The sequence below is a fragment of the Paramormyrops kingsleyae genome, chromosome 3 (genome assembly GCF_048594095.1).
Source record: "Paramormyrops kingsleyae isolate MSU_618 chromosome 3, PKINGS_0.4, whole genome shotgun sequence".
In the NCBI taxonomy this organism is placed as follows: domain Eukaryota; kingdom Metazoa; phylum Chordata; class Actinopteri; order Osteoglossiformes; family Mormyridae; genus Paramormyrops; species Paramormyrops kingsleyae.
This window is the reverse complement of record NC_132799.1, coordinates 9,225,306-9,245,784: the sequence shown is the minus strand read 5'-3', so window position 1 is coordinate 9,245,784 and position 20,479 is coordinate 9,225,306. Positions and strand designations below refer to the sequence as shown.

Sequence of the window (20,479 nt, the reverse complement as noted above, 5' to 3'; positions counted from 1 at the left end):
CTGTCGTTTATCACTGCCCTTTTCACTGCAGACGTAGCAGAGAAAATGGTGTCAAATGCCAGTGGAGGAAAAAAATGATCCCACAAAAGTTGATAGACAACATTCTAGGTAAACAAAAAAGAATCATCCCTGTGTAGTTGAAGATGTGTATGGCTGTGTGGGTGTGTCTGTCTGTGTGTGAGAATAGGACTATTAAAGCCAGCAGTCACTGAGTTAGGCAGATAACTGAGGATGACGGATGGCTCTTCTACTGTCTGTAAAACTTGTGACTGAAATATAAGCTATGGAACAGTGTCCAAAGCCTCAGCGGCTGACACAGAGGGTGTCAACAATCAGCACCCTGCCTCTGTCCTACCTAAGGCTGTGTTTGTTCAAAAGTAATGAAATAGTCTTAAAAAAAGTTATTGTTTTGCAACACATAAATCATATATCTTTGATATGGCTTATCTGTTTCTGTATTCTGTATAATGGAGTAGCAGGCCTTTAAATGAACTATTATCCTCACAATAGGTTCAGCTACTTGTTGCTACAAAATCAGTGGAGAATTCTTGAAGCTACTTTGTAACCTACGTGTTGCAGTGATTTACTTCTGCTACTTTGCATTCTTTGTTCCCCAGTTATATTATTTGGCATCACCTTCTTAACAATAAATCATTTGTCAGATATACTGTTTACCAAAATCTCTAATTTTTATTGAAGCATTATTTATTAAAAAAGGGCAGTCAGCCTTTGTGTAGGAATTATTTGTAGTGTTTCAACATCTGTTATTCTCATAATCCCTATTATCTAATCGTGTTTTTCTGCATTCATTATGCACAATGTGTCACAGCTGCAGAATATGCAGAAATGGCCACATGTAGAACTACTGATCTACAACCACCTAACTTAATCAGGGTCATAGGAACACACACATGTTTGTTTTCATATCTGTATGGGGACCGTCCATTCATTTATACAGGTAAAACCCTAATCCCAACAATGACGACCTTAACCCCTACCCAGCCTTAACCTTAACCATAAGTCGGCAAATAAAATACAAGACTTTTAGCATTTTTTAGTTTTTTGATTGCGTTCCCAGATTAAAACTGAGCTACCCCTTGTGGAGACCAAAAAAATTGGTCCCCACGACATCAAAATGACACGTTTTTATCACATTGTGGAGACATTTGGTCCCCACAATGTAATATATACGTAATCCAAACACACACATATATAAATGTACATATACAGATGACTATATAGAACTGCCCACAGCAGGACCCAGATGCAAAGAGATTTAGCAGATGTTCTCCTAATAGGAGCATATCACCTTTGGAGGTACTTGATGTGAGATAGCACCTTCCATCACATTATGTGCACTGCATCTGCTTATTTCACCCCTGCAATCATGGTTTGAACAACCCTGTGCGTATTCAGACCTTGTGCTGCCTCAGTCTGATCGATCTATTCTGCACGATTCGAAAACACCGCATGCTGGATCCTGTAAGTCTCAGGTACTATACATTACTCTGTTTCCCAGTCTCTTGCGTCCCAGCAGGGCAACACTGGGAGTGTGGGAATCCTTAACTGCTCAGAATGACCTGCACCGTTCAAAACAAAGGCGCCTCATCAGCTTCAGAACTGTATAAAACTGGAGCAATTGATTTTGTGAGGTATAAATAAACAAGGCTATTACTGTATCTGGAATGTAAAACAAATATACCAGTGATTTGCCAGTGAGTGATGGTTTATTTGAAAAATGGAATAAATGTCTACAAATAAAAGGGCGTATTATATTTAAAGCAGAATTGTTAGCTTTCATTAATGGTGCAATTTGTCAAGGTGCCCTCTGGTACAATGAGATACAGCAGATTACATTGTGTTGCTGGTTCATTAGGAATTTTAATTCCATTTTACAGAAAAAGGCACCTAAATATAAGTAGCATAGACAGGCTGCTTCCCAGTGCATTCCAGTGAATTCCCATCAAATTGCTTGATACCAACTTCCTGAGAAAAGGCTACAATAACCTATGAAGCTTTATTGTGGAGGATATGAGTTGCAGTTATACATGCAAATGGAATGTCATTATGTAATTTTGCAGCTTTTGAATAGCTTCTTGCGGGTGACTGAGGGCCACAGGATGTACGTGAGTTTCTAATCTCCGTTACTTGAAAGCAAAGGGTTAGCTACTGGATCTGCTACCTCGGGGCCAGGCCACGCATTCAATTTTAGATTTTATTTCGGTTTATAAAACCGAAAAGTTTTATATTGAGTGTTGAGGACTGAACGAGGTGCCAAGAAAAATGGCTCTTCCTCCACTGTGAGCCCGATTCTCGTCCAGCTGCAAAACTTATACGTGTGCTATATATAAATCCCATGTTCAAGCCTTCAACGCATTTCTTCCAAATATCACACCAATCGGACAAGGTTTGAATAAGTCTGGGGGCTACAATAAAATTTGCTGCAGCGCGCTGATTACGATAAGTAAAATTCGTTTGTTAGCTTGTTTAATATGATTACGCTATTTGTGTTATGCCTAGAACAACAGCAGACGCATTAGATGAATCAGCCACATGATTTGTACACAGCCTCAGGGTAGCATGTTCTTCCATGTTGTCATCTGGTGAAACCTAGACTTCCCCGAACAAAACATTAGGCTGTAGTTCATTTTGTTTCTCATCACTTTCGCCACACTAGCTGATGACAAATTACTGAAGCCACCCATTGTCGCGTCGCTCCGTGTTCCGTCACAGACTTTATCTGCAGGATGAAGAGAAGCTTGCCCAGATCTTTGGCGCAGGCCATTGCCAGCAGGGACTAAACGAGCTGCGGGTTGCTGCTGCTCGGATTCGATTTGCCCCGTCTCTCCAGGATAGCCCTGCTCCAGCAGTACCACTTTGTAGAAATATTAATGTTACATTACTTTTCCTAAAAACCATGAAAAGGCAATGGAAATGTGTGACTGCAGAGCTTAATTACTGCTAGTCAGAGCAGAGAAAGATCATTTTTCCCGATACAGCAAAAATAAAGTATGGTTAATATATATATTGCCCATAAAAATGGAGAATATGAAGCAGTCTGATCATTTAAATCAGGTCTAAATAATGGCATGAAAATTCAGATTCAAGAATACACACTGTATGTCTTCTTTTAAAATATTCGTTTGGTGGAAACTAAGCAATATTAAACCATTATATTTAAGCAACATAAGTAAAGAACAAATCACTGGACATTAGACTACGAGGCGAATCCATTTGCAGAAATGTTAGTAGATATTGGATAACTTTCTAAATATAACAAAGCATATAAATGACAAAATTATCATATAATGGAGCAATTAAATATTATTCAAAAGGGCCGACTGCTGTTTTTATGAATAACAGTGGCAGTGTAATGAGTGCTGTCCCAATCAGACATTTATAGCAGGGTATATACTGTAGCTGTCATTCTTCACTTACCTACAGTACTTACGTGTTTTAAATTAAATATTCAGCTCTGAAAATTTTCACAAATTTTGTTTTTTGTTTTAGACAATTAGTAATGATCTTTCAGAATTGGTGGGAAAATATTTTGTTTGCTGTATATATACTGGTGTGTTCTGCTTATGGTTTAAATGTATCTTAGGGGCTCTGAAATCAGAGCCTCGTGTTTATGGCGTATGACAGAGTGACAATGTGATGGCATGTTTGAGGCTGGTGTATCTTCCCTGGAAATGTAACATAATTGTGCTTATTTCTCTGTCCATTTAAAGCTCTGTTCAGCATAAATTGCTGCATGACTCCCTTATCCTGACTTCCCCACAACACTAAAGAGATTTTGGCCTGACCGTTTACATTTTGGAGAATTTAGCTGAAATGGCAGCTACACATAAGGATTAAAAAGCAGAAAATATCCTGATCTGAAATAATGTGGTTGGCAGAAAGTGGAAATGATGATTTAAATTATGGGACAGCAATTAAAACAAAATTATCAATACAGAATTTGTTCTGTTCATTTTTTTTAGGTAAAACTGAGTAGTTTTAAAGCATAGTTTGATTAGATGCTTCTGAAATAAAGGATAGAACGAGTACTGTGATAGAAGCTCCCGAGGAAGGAGTAGGTCTGCATAATAAGATATGGTGTAGACTCTGCATGAGCCACTTATAACTGGTGTTTTAGTAAATTAAATAATTTTGAAGTCAAATATTCACAATACTTCCCGCAGAGAGATCCACTTGTGAATGTCAAATGCTCCTTCAACCTCCTCAGTCAAGTTGAGTGCTGTTTGCATGTGTGATCTAACAAATGTCTTAGGTGAAATGAATTAAGTGAACCAACTGTCATAATATACAAAGACATGAATTAGGGTTAGAAGGATGTCTTACTTTTGTCAGAAGCCAGGAAAAATATAATCAGGTCTCTTAAATATAATTCCAGTATCTATAAATGTATTGTTGGATTAATGTAATACGATACATTTATCATGCATCCTTTATAAGAATACATGGTGAAAAGATGGATGGATGGATGCATGAATGAATGGTACATTTAACTTAGTTAACATCTCCCCTTTATTCACTTTTTAATTAAGTCAAGACTAAAATCAATAATATCAGATAGCCCAGAAATTCCTATTTCAGAATCAGATCCAAAACCTTAATAGGGTCAGACAGAGGTACAGTATATAATTGAAAAGTCTACAAATCTAATTTACTTCAGGTTTTTCTAAGATCCTAAGCTCTTGAAGGGTTATCTAATACAGGCAACGGATTTGTGTTGCGTTAACTAGCTGTGACCTTTTTGTTTCTTGTGAAATGTATTAAAACCATTCATTCTGGGTTGTATTACTGTCAGTAATACAACAAAGTCAGATTTTGGGCTATGTGTCGTTGTGTGGGATCTGTCTGTCTTCCAAGTATGTTATTGAACCCCAGGATAGAAATGAGTAACTCTTCAGATGGAAGGGGAGCCCCACAGATAGACAGGGCCCATGAACTTTTGTAGGTTTAAATATTATTATTGTTGAACCAGTTCTGTGAGTTTTATTTAGAATCTAAAACGTGTTTTTGGTGGTGATGTAACTTTACCAACATTTCATGTTATTTCAACATGAAGTGGAAAAAGCTGTACAGTAACCCCCCCTTCACATTTGCGAGGGTTAGGGGCAAAGGATCCCCGCAAATGTAACAATTCATGATTAATACTGGGGCCCCCATAACCTTAATCCGTTAGCTAGCCTGAATGATACCATAGAAACAATACCGTACTGCACACTCTGCATGTCAAATTACTTTGCCATTTCCTTTCTAGACCATTTTATAAATATTATACACACCATCTAAATTAAATTACTACTGTATGCACTGGGAGCACTACGTTCTGGACCAATTATTTAAAATGCAAAAGGAACCGCACTGAAGAGTTTAAAAGTTACTGCAAGAAGCGCGAGATTCCATGGTCAGAAGGTCAGCTACTGTAACACGTGAATGAAGCTGGTTACAGAGACAAGGATGTGTGACGTATCCACATTAAGGCATTTGATATGTATGCACTTACACTAACAAAAATTATTTATTATCACCAATATGTATATCCTACATGATCTGTTGTCATCAGAATAATTTTCAGTAGGCCTGTTGTTTTCGGCTGAGGCGTCTTCTGCAAGTTTCTCTGGTCTTTTAGCAAGCTGCAAAAATATTACTGTTTAATTGGTAAAGGCCGGATTGCAAATAAGCGAATCCGCGAATGTTCAATTTGTGAGAATGTGCATTTCCTCCTTACAGCACTCTCTTGGGTTTAAGCTAACTGTTTGTTTTGATTTTCAGATTGCTTTTTAAGTATATGACAGCTAATGCCATTTCAAGTTGCTTCTTTGCAATGATTTTTAAATGCTGATAGATGTATATAGGAAATTTGACCTTTCCTATGCAGTCCATTTTATTCAAATTACAAAACATGTTTTATTTAACTTTATATTTTATTCAAAATGAAAACGCTATGACTAAAGATGTGCGTGAATGTAGGACTCTGGACTTAAGTGGGCTTTTGTATTCATACCACTGAACTTAATATTCAATGGCAGAACTCTGCACATTGGCTGAGTGCAGTCTGTGCCTGTCACTCTTGGCAAACTTGCATGAGCTCTCTGAGATTATATCAGAATCCTTTTTGGTTTTCAGGATTTTCCGTGGGATCCATGTGAGGATTTTCGACAATAATCAGAAATTAAATCAACTTAGAGAACAGTGTTGCCTTATGTGAAAAAAACACATTAAGCATGCTCATCTGCCTGCCTGCCTGCCTTGTTTTGTAAAAGATTTTGGAAGAATCAATGTCAGGGGTGTGTATTGGTATTTTTACTGATGTGATAGACAGGCGCATTGATTTGTCCTACAGCTACCAATTCCCATATAACCATATAAACTCTCGGTGTAGGAAAGACAGACCTCAAAAATCCTGGTTCCTGGTGTATGTTGTTTTTGAAGTATGCATGAAGCAAATTTGCATTTTCATGAGACCCAAAATCAGACCTCACAAACCCAGAAACGGTGAATGTAAGAATTTAGAATTTGTGAACCAATTTTCATCATTTAAAATTATTCAAATTAAATCATTTTAATTTGAATAGGAGCCAACTGAAGTGTACTGTGAATGGTTTAGCTTCAGTTCTGTTTGTCACAAGTTCCTATGTATAATCAGCGTTTGTTTAAACTGAATAAGACTAGAATATTCAAGGTCAGAATCAGCTTAGGAAGGCTGTATCAGAGTGACTGCTGCTAAAACAGAATAAAACTCTCCCTGATTCTTTCCAAAGCATCTTAACAACAATAATTGATACTTTATAGATCCCAGGGGGGAAATCATCTTTTTATGCCTCCCTCAACTTGCTCTTTGTAGAGTAAACTGTCTACGAAGGGCAGCCACCTGTTGAGGCGCCCAGGGAGCTGGGGGCTAAGGGCCTTGCTCAAGGAGTAGCAAACATGCTGAGGGTGGGTTTAAACCAGCAACTGTCTGATCACAAGCACACAGGCTTAGCCCACTGAGCCACACGCTGCCCCCAAACCCATGGCTAACTACCACCTCTGCTAATAACCACAATCGCAATGTATTCTTTTATGATTTGGTTTAAGTGACCCAAAGCATTACGAATAATGCATTGGCACTACATAGCTGAAGTAATCCTCTTACAGCTCTTTTTGTAGTTAAGCAGGGGATACCTCTCATTGACGTGCATTGCGCTATAGTCTTTAGTGTCATACAACTTCAATTTCAGGTATACCAATCCTGTGGCTTTTTAATGTAAGTGTTTATATTTTAGGAGTCACTAATCTCAGCATTATTATGTTTTCGCTGTCCTGTAATAGGTAGTAACAATCTCGGATACTTCACATTCTGGTTTGGACTGTGTCAGCGCTCAGCATCTCTTGTGCTGTATATCAATCTATCCTCTAACTGCTTATGGAATGCAGGGGGCTGCAGTCTATCTCAGGAACCGCAGGACAGGAGGCAGGAGGAACCCTGCACAGGATTCTGGGTCACATATTACACCCTATGGGCAATTTAGAGACTCCGCTCCTCATTACAGGGGCCCCTTGGCTGACCCTGTGTCCTGAGCCTCGCGTTGCTCTCACCTGTATATGCGTGTCTAGTGGGAGATCAGGATGGACTGTCCAGAAACCGCAGAATCTCCATCTAGTCTTACAAACGGTCCAGCACAGGAATTCAGTATATTTTCTCAAGCCCAATATAACATTATAAATTTGTGTTTGGCAGAATCATATATCAATATTTCCCAGTGCAACCTGTGACATTTTCATAAAAATATTTAGATTATTGAATTTAGCATTTAAACAAATTCAAACATGGCTCCAGTCCCCCGCGTTCCTGCAAAGGACGGAAAATGGATGGATGGATGGATGGACAGACAAATAAAAAAAAACTTTTCTAGCACTACCCCATTTTTACCAAGAACCACATATTAAATCAAAGCCACACAAATAACAAATAAACGTATATTTGTTTGTCTTAGCTCGATCTCAGCCGACACGCTCGCCTTGTTCACAATATTCCATGTCAAGCATTCCAAAAACCCAAAGGAGATCCTACGTCTTCACAGCATGATTTAATCATGGTATGTATTCTGGTTTGTTGCATTCGGCGTATGGTTTTCAGCTATTGCATGTGTGAATTTGAATGTGTATGTGATGTAGCTGTGCGCTATTGGTATATACAGTAGCCATTCACATCACTGAGAGGGTTCTCAGCTTTTCAGTACTGGTCAGGGAACTATGACACAGCAGCATCTGTCCAAGCGAATCTCAGCGGATCTCAGGCTGACACGTTCCTCGTGTGCAGTTGGCATCTCCGCCCCCATCATCATCTCGCAGGCCTCCTCCTGAGGGCTGAGTTATATCTTCTTATTGGATCCCCCCCCCTCCTTCCCCCACTGAGTCCAGTTGCCTAAATAAAGTTATATTACAATTTCTTACAGAGGAAAGCAGAAAAGAAGCAGATTAGGCAGATTTTATACATTATAATGTATTACCCTCTGAGGTCCAGGTAGAGGTGAGTATCCAAAAGGGACTGTCAATGCCTCCACAGGTAATACATGCAAACAGTATTATCTGTAATATATCTGAGTATAGTATTATCCGTAATATACCAGAGTATAGTATTATCTGTAATATGTCAGAGTATAGTAGTATCTGTAGTATAATGTATCTTAATTATTACGGTCAGCTTTTATGTAATATTTCGTTGTTTTTCATTTAAATGCCATATTACAGCCCCTCATTTAAAGCCAATGTATACTTTCAGTCCTGAAAGCGAGGGCTGGGCTTACAAGCATGTACTGCTTCCGCCGTACCAAGTTTCCCAGCCTCTTCTGTAATTCCAGCCCCTTCGTCTCCCTTTCATCATAGCCATGCAGCAGAGTTCGGCGGAGTACAGGCGCGCCAATTTCCGGGAATTTCAGGGGTCCCCGAGCCGTCAAATTCCATTACCACTTGAAAGCTAAGATCCAAGCTCAGCACAACAACCGCAACGGTCAAGCCGTTACCGGCTTTATGCTCTTGTAATGGATAGACGTCTGTCCTGTGAACATGCAGAACAGATTCTTTGTAAAAGGGAAGAGCCAAGAGATATGATTTCTACTGCAGGACAGGATTTCACATGCTTCCCCCAAAAACCTGTTCATCTCTTTGTGTCACGCTGCAGAGTCTTGAGAGTCTTGGTCAGGTTCCTTTCTTCGCAGAGATGGATCTCTCAGTGGACATCTGCATCCTCCGCAGCAGCTTGGAGCAATGTGTGTGTGTGTGTGTGTGTGTGTGTGTGTGTGCGTGTGCGTTGGGGGGGGGGGGGGGGGGCGGGGTTGTAAAGGTATATATTGATGATGTTGCCTTACATTAAAAGATTCAGCAGAACAACCCAGGATTACGAAGAGCAAGATTAAAAGGAGGTGCGCTTTCTGAGAGAGGCCATTTTCTGGTTAAATGAGGGAAGGGTTAAATGGGTTAAATGATATGGGAAGGAGCAAATGTGATTCATTTAGCTAATTTCCTAAACTAAGTTTGCTATTAAGGCAGTGGGGAAGACTGCATTCTGCTCGGACTGATGCAGAGGAAGGGGAACGACAGAAGAAAAGTATGCAAGTGGCACTATGCTGCATCTCGCAGGCTTATCGCACGTCATCGCTCATGATTACTCTCCAGTTCAGAGCAGGGCCATTCCGTCACAGCCCGTGACATTTTTATACTTTTATGCATCATAGTCAGATGGCCTGTTTCCATGTCAGTTCTTGCTTAAACATTTCAGCAGTAAGCATGCATGCAATCTGGATCCCTGAAGAATCAATTACCTTTCAGATATTACTGTTGTAGCACTTCTGCTTTCGGTAATTTATCATGAATTATTTTTAAACATGATTAATCAATGTAAAATGATGCATTTTTTTTTTAGGTATTTAGTATAACTGCAGATTGCTAAACACAGCTGCAGGTTCATATCCTGAATATGAAACAATTTCTTGTGTTAAATTCCTGTTTCCATTTTTTTTTTCTCTTTTCCATTAATTTTACACTGTTGTCATAGATATGTATTCAACAAGATATCAGTCATCAAAAAGCAAAGGCAATTCTCTCAGCTGAGCACTGTGAACCTAGAGCACATTTCCAGGAGGCTGTGATGCAATGATTTTTCTTAAATTCTGAATTCTTTCTCTGGTCCTGCAAACTATACAAAACAGCATCACTCAGATTAGACACTCACTGCAAGCCAAAGAGGGGTAGATCTTTTTCTTTCTAAGTGGTCCGGCAGGATGTTGAAAGTAAACTGTCCCTCAGTCTGATAATCAGCTTATGACACTGACGGTCAAGAGGCGAACAGAAGCCGACTTACCTTGAGAAGCAGATTACTGATGGCAAGGACAAGGCAGCAAAGATCCTCAGGTCTTCCAGTGCATGTTCATTCATTTAGTGCATCAGAGAGCTCAGCGCTGACAGACAACATCATCCATGGCAGTAGTAGAGGGAACAGTTCTCATAGTTGTTGCACATCAACCATTCTAATGGACGATTGATGATTTCAGGCTTGGATTGCGTATCGAGTCCCCCTCCCCCCCCACCCCCCCGGTCTCCTTAGGCACCGGGAGAGACACACGCGCCCATGCACACGCACACACACCTGCACGCGCGCAGACACGGATACGGGAGTGTGCTCCAGGCACTCAGCACCGGTGAGAGCTGCGTGAGCCAGAGATCCCCATCACTCTCTGCTGCAGTCCCAGTGCGTTTCGCGTATGAGCAGGAGAGAGAAAGAGAGGCAGGGAAAAGAGACGGAGAGGGAGGGAGAGCGATAGAGAGAGAGAGAGAGAGAGAGAGAGAGAGAGAGAGAGAGAGAATGTGTGGGCTGTTGGGGAAAGACCGATGCTGCTACATCTGGCAAGATCATGCCTGGACGGAGAAGACCTCCTTGTTTCATCAGCTGAACCCAAACCCTGCATGGCATCAAAGGCACTTCTGGTATATTAACAGAAACACAGGAGGGAACCTGAAATACATACTGTGCATTTTTTTAAATTGTTTTGGCTGCAGAAGCCCCACAACAGCACACCTGAGTACATGCCGGTGTGAGAGGCAGAAGTACAGTAAGAACTAGAGAAGAGCCTCCACAGACTTGTTGGTATAGACGTTCACCTGCAGTCAGCACTTTGGAGAAGTGATGTCTCCCTTTGCTGGGGCCATCAAAGCAGTGATCCTCTGTTTCCCAAGGGCTGTGATCCTCTGTTTCCCATACTGACGTATATCGAGGGGACCTGTTGGATTAGGGGCTGTTAAACTGTCCAGGACAGGCACTCTGCAGTTGTAGGATGGCCTCTATGTCTTAAATTTCAAGATTTACCATCTTCCAGTCGTGTTATGCGTTTTAAGATTATGGCTTTAGACACAGAAGGCTCTGTGTGGCTTTAATTGTTTTCCCCTGCCGGGATCCGCTGTGGTTTTATCCTAATTAAATGCCGCCTCTGGGGTTACTGTACATTGAGCAATGTCTCTCAGCGTATTTCAGGGCCGGTGCTGCTCTCTCATGCTGTCAGCTGAGCCAGACATGCAGTGTTAATAAGCTGCTAGTCGGCCTCTCAGTGTCTTTTTGCTGCCAGCTCTGCACACCATGTAAAAAGCTCATCGATCTGACATTGCAGCCTGCAAGCGAGGCTAAAGAGCTACGCTGCGAGGGAAGCACCGGTATCCTGTACAGAGCATGAATATCGGCTCTAAGCTCACAATATTTGACACCGAAAAATGCTCTTTTTTATCTTCCATCCAGGATAAAAGAAACCTACCCAAATGTCTGTTTGAAATTAATTTGTTGTGATGGAAAAAGTGATTTTTTAAAATTATTTTAATTCTTTGTACAAGACATTTATACTAGCATAATCACTATGTTTGAAATTATGGAAGGTTGGATGGATGGATGGACGGATGGATGGATGGACCTCTCTTGTCCTCTCTAGATGTAACTGGTTGATTAATGAGAAATTAAGGGGGAAATATTTAAAGTACAGCACGTGAGTAGCTTTTGCTGAGTTCTGTAAAGTGCTTCTTCACAGCTATTCAGGTGCAAAAATAATGTGTTCAATGTATACTTCAAAATAAATAGAAATTAAATAAAATCAAACATTAAAATGTAATATTAGATAAGTCTGTGTCCCATAAGGTTAAGCTGAGCATCACAGTCTAAACAGCTTTAGTGTACAAATTCTACAATTACAATTCATGCTTAGTATCTCAAAATACATTTGCTGTGCCTGTTGACTAGATTAAGCCCTTCTATTTTCATTGTGTAAATAAGAGAGTTCCGGGCTCTTGCTTGTGATCACACATTGCTTCACACCACATGCTCTCTGGAAATGCTGTCTACACTGCACTTCAGGGTCTTTCTGTCCTCGTCCCCTCTAGTCTTTATTTACTCCAGTATTGGGGGTTAGGGAGTCTGCTCGGAGGTGTCAACATGCCTGATTTAGTGGCTGCAAGACACCGACTGCAAAGGCGTTAGCTGCTAGCTAGCGAGATTTTTACAACAAAGTTCCACCCTGCCACACTCCACATAAATCACACCAAAATGAATTCTTCTTGTAATTCACTGAACTCAAAGTGACTGTTTTACATCAGTTCCTCTTCCTCTGAAGTAACTGGTCCGACTTTTAACGTCAGTCAGAGAAAGGCTGCGTAAAGTTACCCTCTCTGCTGCTGGTAGGGCAACAATGTAGTGATATAGTGGAGGAAAGTATTTCACTGGCTGGTTTGGCTTTTCATTGCAAAGGCCTTGAAACAGATCATCTTAAAAGACCAGCTCAGCACAGGTAAATCCCTGGGTAACAGGGTACTCGGAAATTACTCATGTAAAATCTTCCTTCTTGAGAGCATGTCCCTGAAATCTAAAATCTAAATCTATTGAAATCTATTTTCTGACTCATTAGATAATTCATACAATATTAGAGAGAAAACAGTGAAACAACAGCGATAGTACCTAATCTACTCATGTTAATGAATGTTTATTTTCATCAAGTCAAATTCCAATAATAAATGTACATCGCTTTTAAAATGAAAGACTCCAGGATTAAAAGCAATGTGACAGGAGAGGGAAAGGACTTTTAATAAAATGCTAAGGAGTGATTAGTATTAAAAGAAATTGCTGACTAATGATCTTGAGATTTTGTCATTTTGGCCGAGCATCTGTAGATGCTGACCAGGTAGCTGAAACTCATGGAGGTCAATGCAGAGCAGCGCAGGACTTAACATGCCCCCCCAGCACACAGAGACCGCCGAGGGGTCAAATGGGGGACTCAGTGCTGCCCCCTGCAGCTCTGTCCGCGCCGCCACTTTCTCTGCTGTTCCCATTATCAGTAATATTTTATAAATAAAATGCTACCGATATAATTCTGCTAAACGGCAATGGAGACTAATCAGGATAAATCGATGGCAATTAAGGTATTTGAAGGTGACAGGTACACGGCACTTCCAGGTCTCTCTTCCCGTCTCTCTCATCGTTCACACTTGTCTTTTACTTCCACACACACAAACTCACTCTCTATAAACTGCAATACAAAACATAGGTAAGACTTAACCCTCTGGAGTTGGCTGTCCTGCCCACGGGATAAAACAGAAATCTTGCCAAACCGTTTAAAAAAATGAGTTTTTTTTTCATAGAAACATTAACAAGAGTACCCCAGAATCCTTGAACGGCCTACTTTTCAAATGCATATAGGTAGAAATTAAATGTATTTTTAGAGCTTTGTGAGGAGAACAGAAAAAATGAAAGTGATTAGTCATCAGTCAGCACACAACAATGAAATGTGTCCTCTGCATTTAACCCATACGTGACAGAGCAGGGGGCAGCCAATTCAGCACAGGGAGCAGCACCTTTCCCAGGGTACCTCACTGGTACTTTGTGTGGTATGGGATTGAAACTGAAGCAGCACTGATCACGAGAAAACATACACCCCCCCCCCCCCCCCAAGAAACACGTGAAAACCTTCATAAACAAGATGCCTGGATTTTGTTTACACCGATTGAAGAGCAGCAACCTTTTATTTTGTGAGTTTTCACTGAGGGAATGTTTTATTTTGTTGTTCAGTGCTTTCTGACTATATGCCTGTGCTTACTTACCATAAAAATACATCTTCAATTCATGGGTAACTGCAAATTTGGATAGGCAGTAACTTTGTAGATTACAAATGTCACTTATTTGATATCTATTGCAGAAATTTATCTTTATAAATCTATGCAAACTGTTGGTAACTAGGTTGTTCTTTTAGCATCTTTTTCACTACCTTTATGACACTGTTTTGCAAGTGTAAGACTACAAAGCAATCGTTTCATTTATGTTTCTCAAAATATATGTCGTAAAATAACTTAATAAAATAGCAGGCCTAAAGTATCACAGAGTGAGAAACTTAGGCAGATCACGTCTTTATTTGTCGTCCCTGAGGTCATGCTGTTTACTGAGCTGCTACGCTATCTCCCCGGTCCTCTCTCCCATCTCTTCCTCTTTCTGTGATATTTACTGCAGATAACAGGGAGATCACGGGCTGTTAGACACAGATGGTGACTGCTTCACAGTCTGTTAATGGTGTTTAATTGTTTTTTTCCTTGTTATTCTGGGAAAGGATCTCAGGTGCCATTTTTGTAATAAAATGGTTTGTTTGCTTATTATTTAATATACTCTGAGTGATGATTACTTTGTAATATTTATCAGGATCTTTGTGGTCTCTAACTTGTAGATTTTAAAACTTTAAATTTTATGTAAGTGTATCGTGTTATATACCCTAAAGTGCATTCAAGGAACATTCATGATACATTTTCTGCACATTCTTTTCTTCTGCATTATTCATTATTCCTTTATGAAAATATTATGGCATGTGCACGTCTTGTACAATTCTTACATGAGTGGCACTTCAAGAGGCTTTTCAAACCGTAGTCAGCCAGTCCTAAACACAGATAATTACTTAAGTACCAATGATTCACCCTTGAACGAAAACCCTAACAGAGCCGTTTCCCACTAAGGGGATCGTTACACAAGGATCCCTGCCTTATGGGCCGGCTTCAAAGAAACCACGGATTCTGAAGCGAATTAAGACGGCTGACGCTGCTCTGCTATCTGTGTCTTGTGCTGTCTTTGAAGGCTGTCTCGTTCCTCTCCCTGCCTTTTCGCCCTCTCAGGGTGCGGAGTGTCATTGGATGTTTGTGAGACATTTACAACAACTCAGTGCCACACAGACCTTGAGCCCCCCCCAACCCCCACTCCCCCCCCCCCCCCCCCTTAAAACAGCTGCCTTCCTCATATTGAAGCCGGCAAGTTGACCAAGGCCCTGTTCTTCATTTTCCCAATTATACATTCACTCGTTTGAATACCAGGAGAATTATTTGGGAAAGCAATGTTTTTGACAAACAGGAACATTTGAATTTTTGGTCTATTGTATTTACTAATGTATTTTGCCTTTGATGTACAACAATATAAAAACACATAATGTAAAACCTTTTGAATGGTACACACTTCTAAAATAGTATCACATCTTCATTTAAGTTCTTTAAAAGTCCATGAGCTCAGTTAACTTGTAAATAATTGTTGCAGATTAACATGTGAGACTACTTCATAAGATTTTCTAGGCTTACATTTACTTTGAAGTTACCTGAATGAGTATAAAGCAGTTTTGGTAGACCAACATATTTTATGAATCAATTCTCAGATTATGAAGATAGATAGACAGATAGATAAATAGCAGAGATGGGAGTCACTGATTCACAGCTCAACTCAGACTCAAGTCACAAATCATTGTCTTGACTTGTGACCTGACTTGGTGATACTGAGTGAAAGACTTGGACTTGACTTGGACTTGAGGGTAAATAACTCAAGACTTGGACCAGATTTGGACACTACGAGGTTACCATAATATTCATTTTATAATTCCAGTGTATACCAGTTCTCTGTTGCCTGTATGTTCAATTGGCTGAATGCAAGGTCTGCTGGGAAGATGCCTCAATCCCTGCATGTGTGTTTTCCCAGACCCTGATAGACCCAGAATGCCTTGCAGGCCCCTGAACACTGTAAATCCACAGGTGTAATTTTGGCAGGAACCGAGAAAACTGCGTTTGATGAATGTAAACGTATGTAAAAACTGCAACAAAATTACAACAAAACTTTAACAAGTGATGCAATTGTCTGAATTCTGTCCCGGAACAGATATAAGGCACAAGTGATTGAGGAAGCCCATGACTTTGCAGCATATTCCTTTTTTATTTCTTTAATTCCAGTTGCACATAAGCAATTTCAAAGGACACCACTGAGAACAATCTGACCAAATATGAAGTCAATAAATAAAAAATAATGGTCCTATAAATACTCCACAGTGTGCAACTTTGCCTCCATTCATTAAAAGTAGCGTGTATAATAACCATGCATCTGACACACCAGCTGTGACCTGGTAGAGAGCACAGTGCGTTCTTATCACCTGTACTGTAGCTCCAAACGGTTCCCCTCCAGAGAAGAGAGCCAAAGTGGTCACCCTGAAGAGTGAGGGGTGTGTTGGCACCACGGGGAAGGACAGGCCCAGGCCATGAGTACATGCTTTTGATTTAGTCATTACTGCCTCTTCTTAAACTGTGCCGCTCCCTCACTCAGCGCTCTCTCTGGTCTCACTCAGGAAGGCCTTTCTTCCTCAGTTTCTCCCTGCCAAGGAAAGCATGGATACAGCAATAGCTGAGACTAACTTCTTCCAATCCCTTCAAGCATAGTGCAATGAATGTGTATCCGCCCATTCATCTTATGTAACAGCTTGTCCGGTGCAGGGTCGCGGGGGGTTCAGAGCCTATCCCGGGGGCTACGGAAGCAAGCCAGGGAACAACCAGGATGGGGAACCAACCAATCGCAGGCTAGTAAATGTTTATTAAAAATCAAAATGCAATGTTGATGTTCAAACATTCCATAAAACCATTACTCCATACAGGCATTACTAAATTGATCAGAAGGAAGGTGTTTTTATATAAGGCAGATACTGTAAACAGAAATATATCATGATTAAATTCATGTGTGTATTTGTCCAAAAAACTGCCCATAGTTTTAGGATTGAAGAAATGTATCAATCGTATTGATATAGTAAATATTAATTTATAGCGTTCTCTCTGAACCAATCATTTGTCGTTCAGCCCTCCGATGTGGGGCCACCTGCCACTCATGATTGCCAGCCCACATGAACATTTTTATTGTTAGGGTATGAAGTAATCAGGTATTGAAACTCCAACAGATATGTTGTTGAAGCTCCTCCAGTCCATCCATTTTCCATAACCACTTATCTGGTTCAGGGTGGTTTGTGTTTCAGAACTCGTTTAGCCAAAACAAACGGGATTTTTACATTAAAAGGAACGACACTGTTCCGTTTAAGGTGACAGAATTGTAAGATAATCCTCTCTGCTGTGTCTGCCCCTTCTTCAGGGTAAAGCACAGTGAATGATCGAGATAAAGAGAGAGCCCAGTGCTTAAGATGGCCTAATTAAGGCCTTATGTTGCTGAGTATTTCTCAGCTCCATGCCTTAGGAAACAATCAAATTCCATTTTATATGCGGTAATGATATAAATGGAGACTAATTACCTCTTCCTTAGGAATACAAAATGTTGAATTTTAATTGTTAAACAATACCATGATCCAAAATTTTATAACTGCAAATCCATGACATTTAACTATATGCAACTGCCCGGAAACAATTTACAAAATCGCTTTTATTTCTCTGTACCATGGTCTCTGTGGCAGGGACATGAATATCCTCACACAGGATGGGTCATTCAAAGGCTGCAAAACCTCCACATCATCATGCATCCTGCGTTCTACAATGCAGAAAACGCAGCCGTTGACAGACTAGTGTCTGCAGGGCTCGTCAATGTAGGCTTTCCTGGTCATGCATTCTGTAAGCAGCTTTTCATGCCTTCTATAATAATAACAATAACATATGTTTATGTAGATGCTTTGTAGAAGAACGCTTGCAGAATTATCCTGAGACACCTGAAATTAGGTTTTGTGGTGCTGGTGTTCTGACAGTCCTTTGTAAAGGGCAAAGAGTCATACCATTTAAAAATACTTTATGATATTTTCTTATTCATGAAGGCTCTCTGCACTAATATTAGCATGCATCAGTGGTTTTAGGTTTGACAGGGAAGGTGAGCTGTTAAAGCTTAAACGCAGCAACGTGTCAGGTGAGCTGGGTTTACGGGTCACATAGCGCTCTACATTTTTAAGGAAGATTGGGCGGAAATTGACCAATTTAGAAATTTAGCACTGCTGAAACGAAAACTGCATTTTCAAGCTTAAGAGTGCTTAAATATGAATGACTATTGTATATATGCATAGACCATAAACCTAGGGGCAGCCATTCCAAGTATTTGTTAAATTTCACCACCAGTTCACTTAATTAATTAAAAGTCAATTAGTTAAATAATTTGATGAGGTATTGATTAGCCAAACATGGTATGTAAGTGGTCAAGTAGTAAACACATGGGTTTACCACAAGTTTCACCACAAAACCGATCATTTCCTGTTTGAAATTTGAATTAGCAACATATATTAAGTTGAAAGTGATGAGTTGCAAGGAATCATGATACAGTAAATAATGAAAATAAAAATTAGGGGACAATGACAAATTGCAATGTCATTATGATCTGAATCAGGTTTATTTGTTCTACAAAGTTTTAATCCACCCTACCGCATTTACTAAGAACAATAAATCAAAATATAATGTTTTCCTAAACAATTCTCAAGAGGAAAGAGAGATTATGTAAGTATTAGAAAGCGTGCATTAAGCCCTGAAATATTTTGGGGATTATTCGAAAAACAAAATAAAACATTGGCAGCACATGTAATGGGCAAATGAAATTTCATGAACCATTTGCTGTATTTGTTGACCCCACTAGATGGCGCTCTTGCTTTGCTCTGTGGCATGCATTGAGCCCTTTTTTGAACAGAGAGCACCATCTAGTGGGGTCAGAAACTACAGCAAACGGTTCATGAAGCTGCATTTTGCCATCACTAACATTCTCATTCCATATCCATATATACATTTTGAATAATGGCATCCGATTCAGGCTTACCATAATCCTGGAGCCTATCCCAGGAATCATAGTGCATGAGGAAGGGGACACCCTGGATGGGGTCCCAATCTATGGCATGATATACAATCACCCCCCAATAAGCAATTTAGGAACATTAGTTCAAATAACCTCATACCATGGAGACCACAGCTCAGTTTTTTTGTTTCACTAATTTCTCAATCTATGGGCATGCATCTGTGAATTACATATATAACTGCAGCCTGGCTCTTTTCTTTTTCTCATTAATGAAGGGCTTCTTCCCTGCTTTATATGTCTTCAGTCCTGCTTTTGGGAGTCTGATGCAAACTGTCCTAGCAGTGCACTTCACACCTGCACTCAGCGTTTCCCATTCCTTTTAAAAGTCACTTGATGTCATCCTATGATTCCGGAGACACTGTCGGATAAGTTAACGGTCATCTTTGGCATTAGAAAGTCGCTTCCGCCCTCTGTTTGGGTCTCCTGCTTCATCTTGTTCTTGCGTACTGCTGTCTTAGAAACTTTAAGCATGGAAGCAGCCTGCCGCTCAGCGTAGCCTTCTGCCAGCAGAACCAGGATTAAACCAGGATTTAAAAGATTTGTTTAAAAATATAGAATGGTCTCTTGATTTTTTCCATGGCTGTATTTTTGGACTGCAGAAGGTAACACAAGCAAACACAGGGAATGCAAGCAAAACCCATGTACAGGAAGGAGGGAATCAAACCCAGACACTGTGTTTGCCACACTTCCTATACATGCCAATTTATATAAATACAGTTCACATAAAGAATGAACCTGTATTTGTGGGGACACTTAAAGGACCATTTTTTATAACAGTTTATAACTTACTAAAACATATAGCTTAACATCTTAGTTTATGGTTGGAATATTCTGGAAAAGTTGTCATATAGCATGATTGTGAAATGAAATTATGATGCTTTTAGTGTCCAAAAAGATCTGCATAATTTATAGCACATTATTCCTGATGTATGTAAGCTGGATATATGAAGATTTCAAAGTGCTGCCTTATGGTCAATATTGAATGAAATAGGAAAAGATGTGATCTGTTTTATGCTTGAAAATGAATTGCAAGTTCATTTGTATTTCAAGATTTAGTCAATCATTTTTTCTCCCTTTTTACTCTTTATCAGGACAGATAGCTGATAGTTGTATTATTATATTTTAAAATGCAATATTATATGAGACAAAATGACCATCTGGATGCTGGTTTTTAATTAAATCTTTCACCTACTATTTTAACAATGACAAAGAGTGACTTTTCTGAAAAATTCTCTACTTACTTTAAACTCTCAGTGTGTTTAGTTATATGTTATTAAATAATCTTTCAGCAAGGTGACTCTTTATCAGTATGTATGGTTTGCACTAGGGCGAGATGTACATTTATCAAGTTCA

The 20,479-nt window shown here is 39.8% G+C and overlaps 1 protein-coding gene across 1 annotated transcript in view; it reads right to left on the bottom strand.

The window, feature by feature from the left end:
- Nucleotides 1-10,553, bottom strand: part of LOC111858390 (inhibitory synaptic factor 2A-like) — a 31,893-nt gene extending 21,340 nt beyond the window's left edge. Inside the window, exon 1 of the mRNA XM_023840144.2 lies at nucleotides 10,355-10,553. The gene's annotated coding sequence lies outside the window, so the exon portion shown is untranslated. The remainder of the gene's footprint in view (nucleotides 1-10,354) is intronic.
- Nucleotides 10,554-20,479: the final 9,926 nt, after the last annotated feature.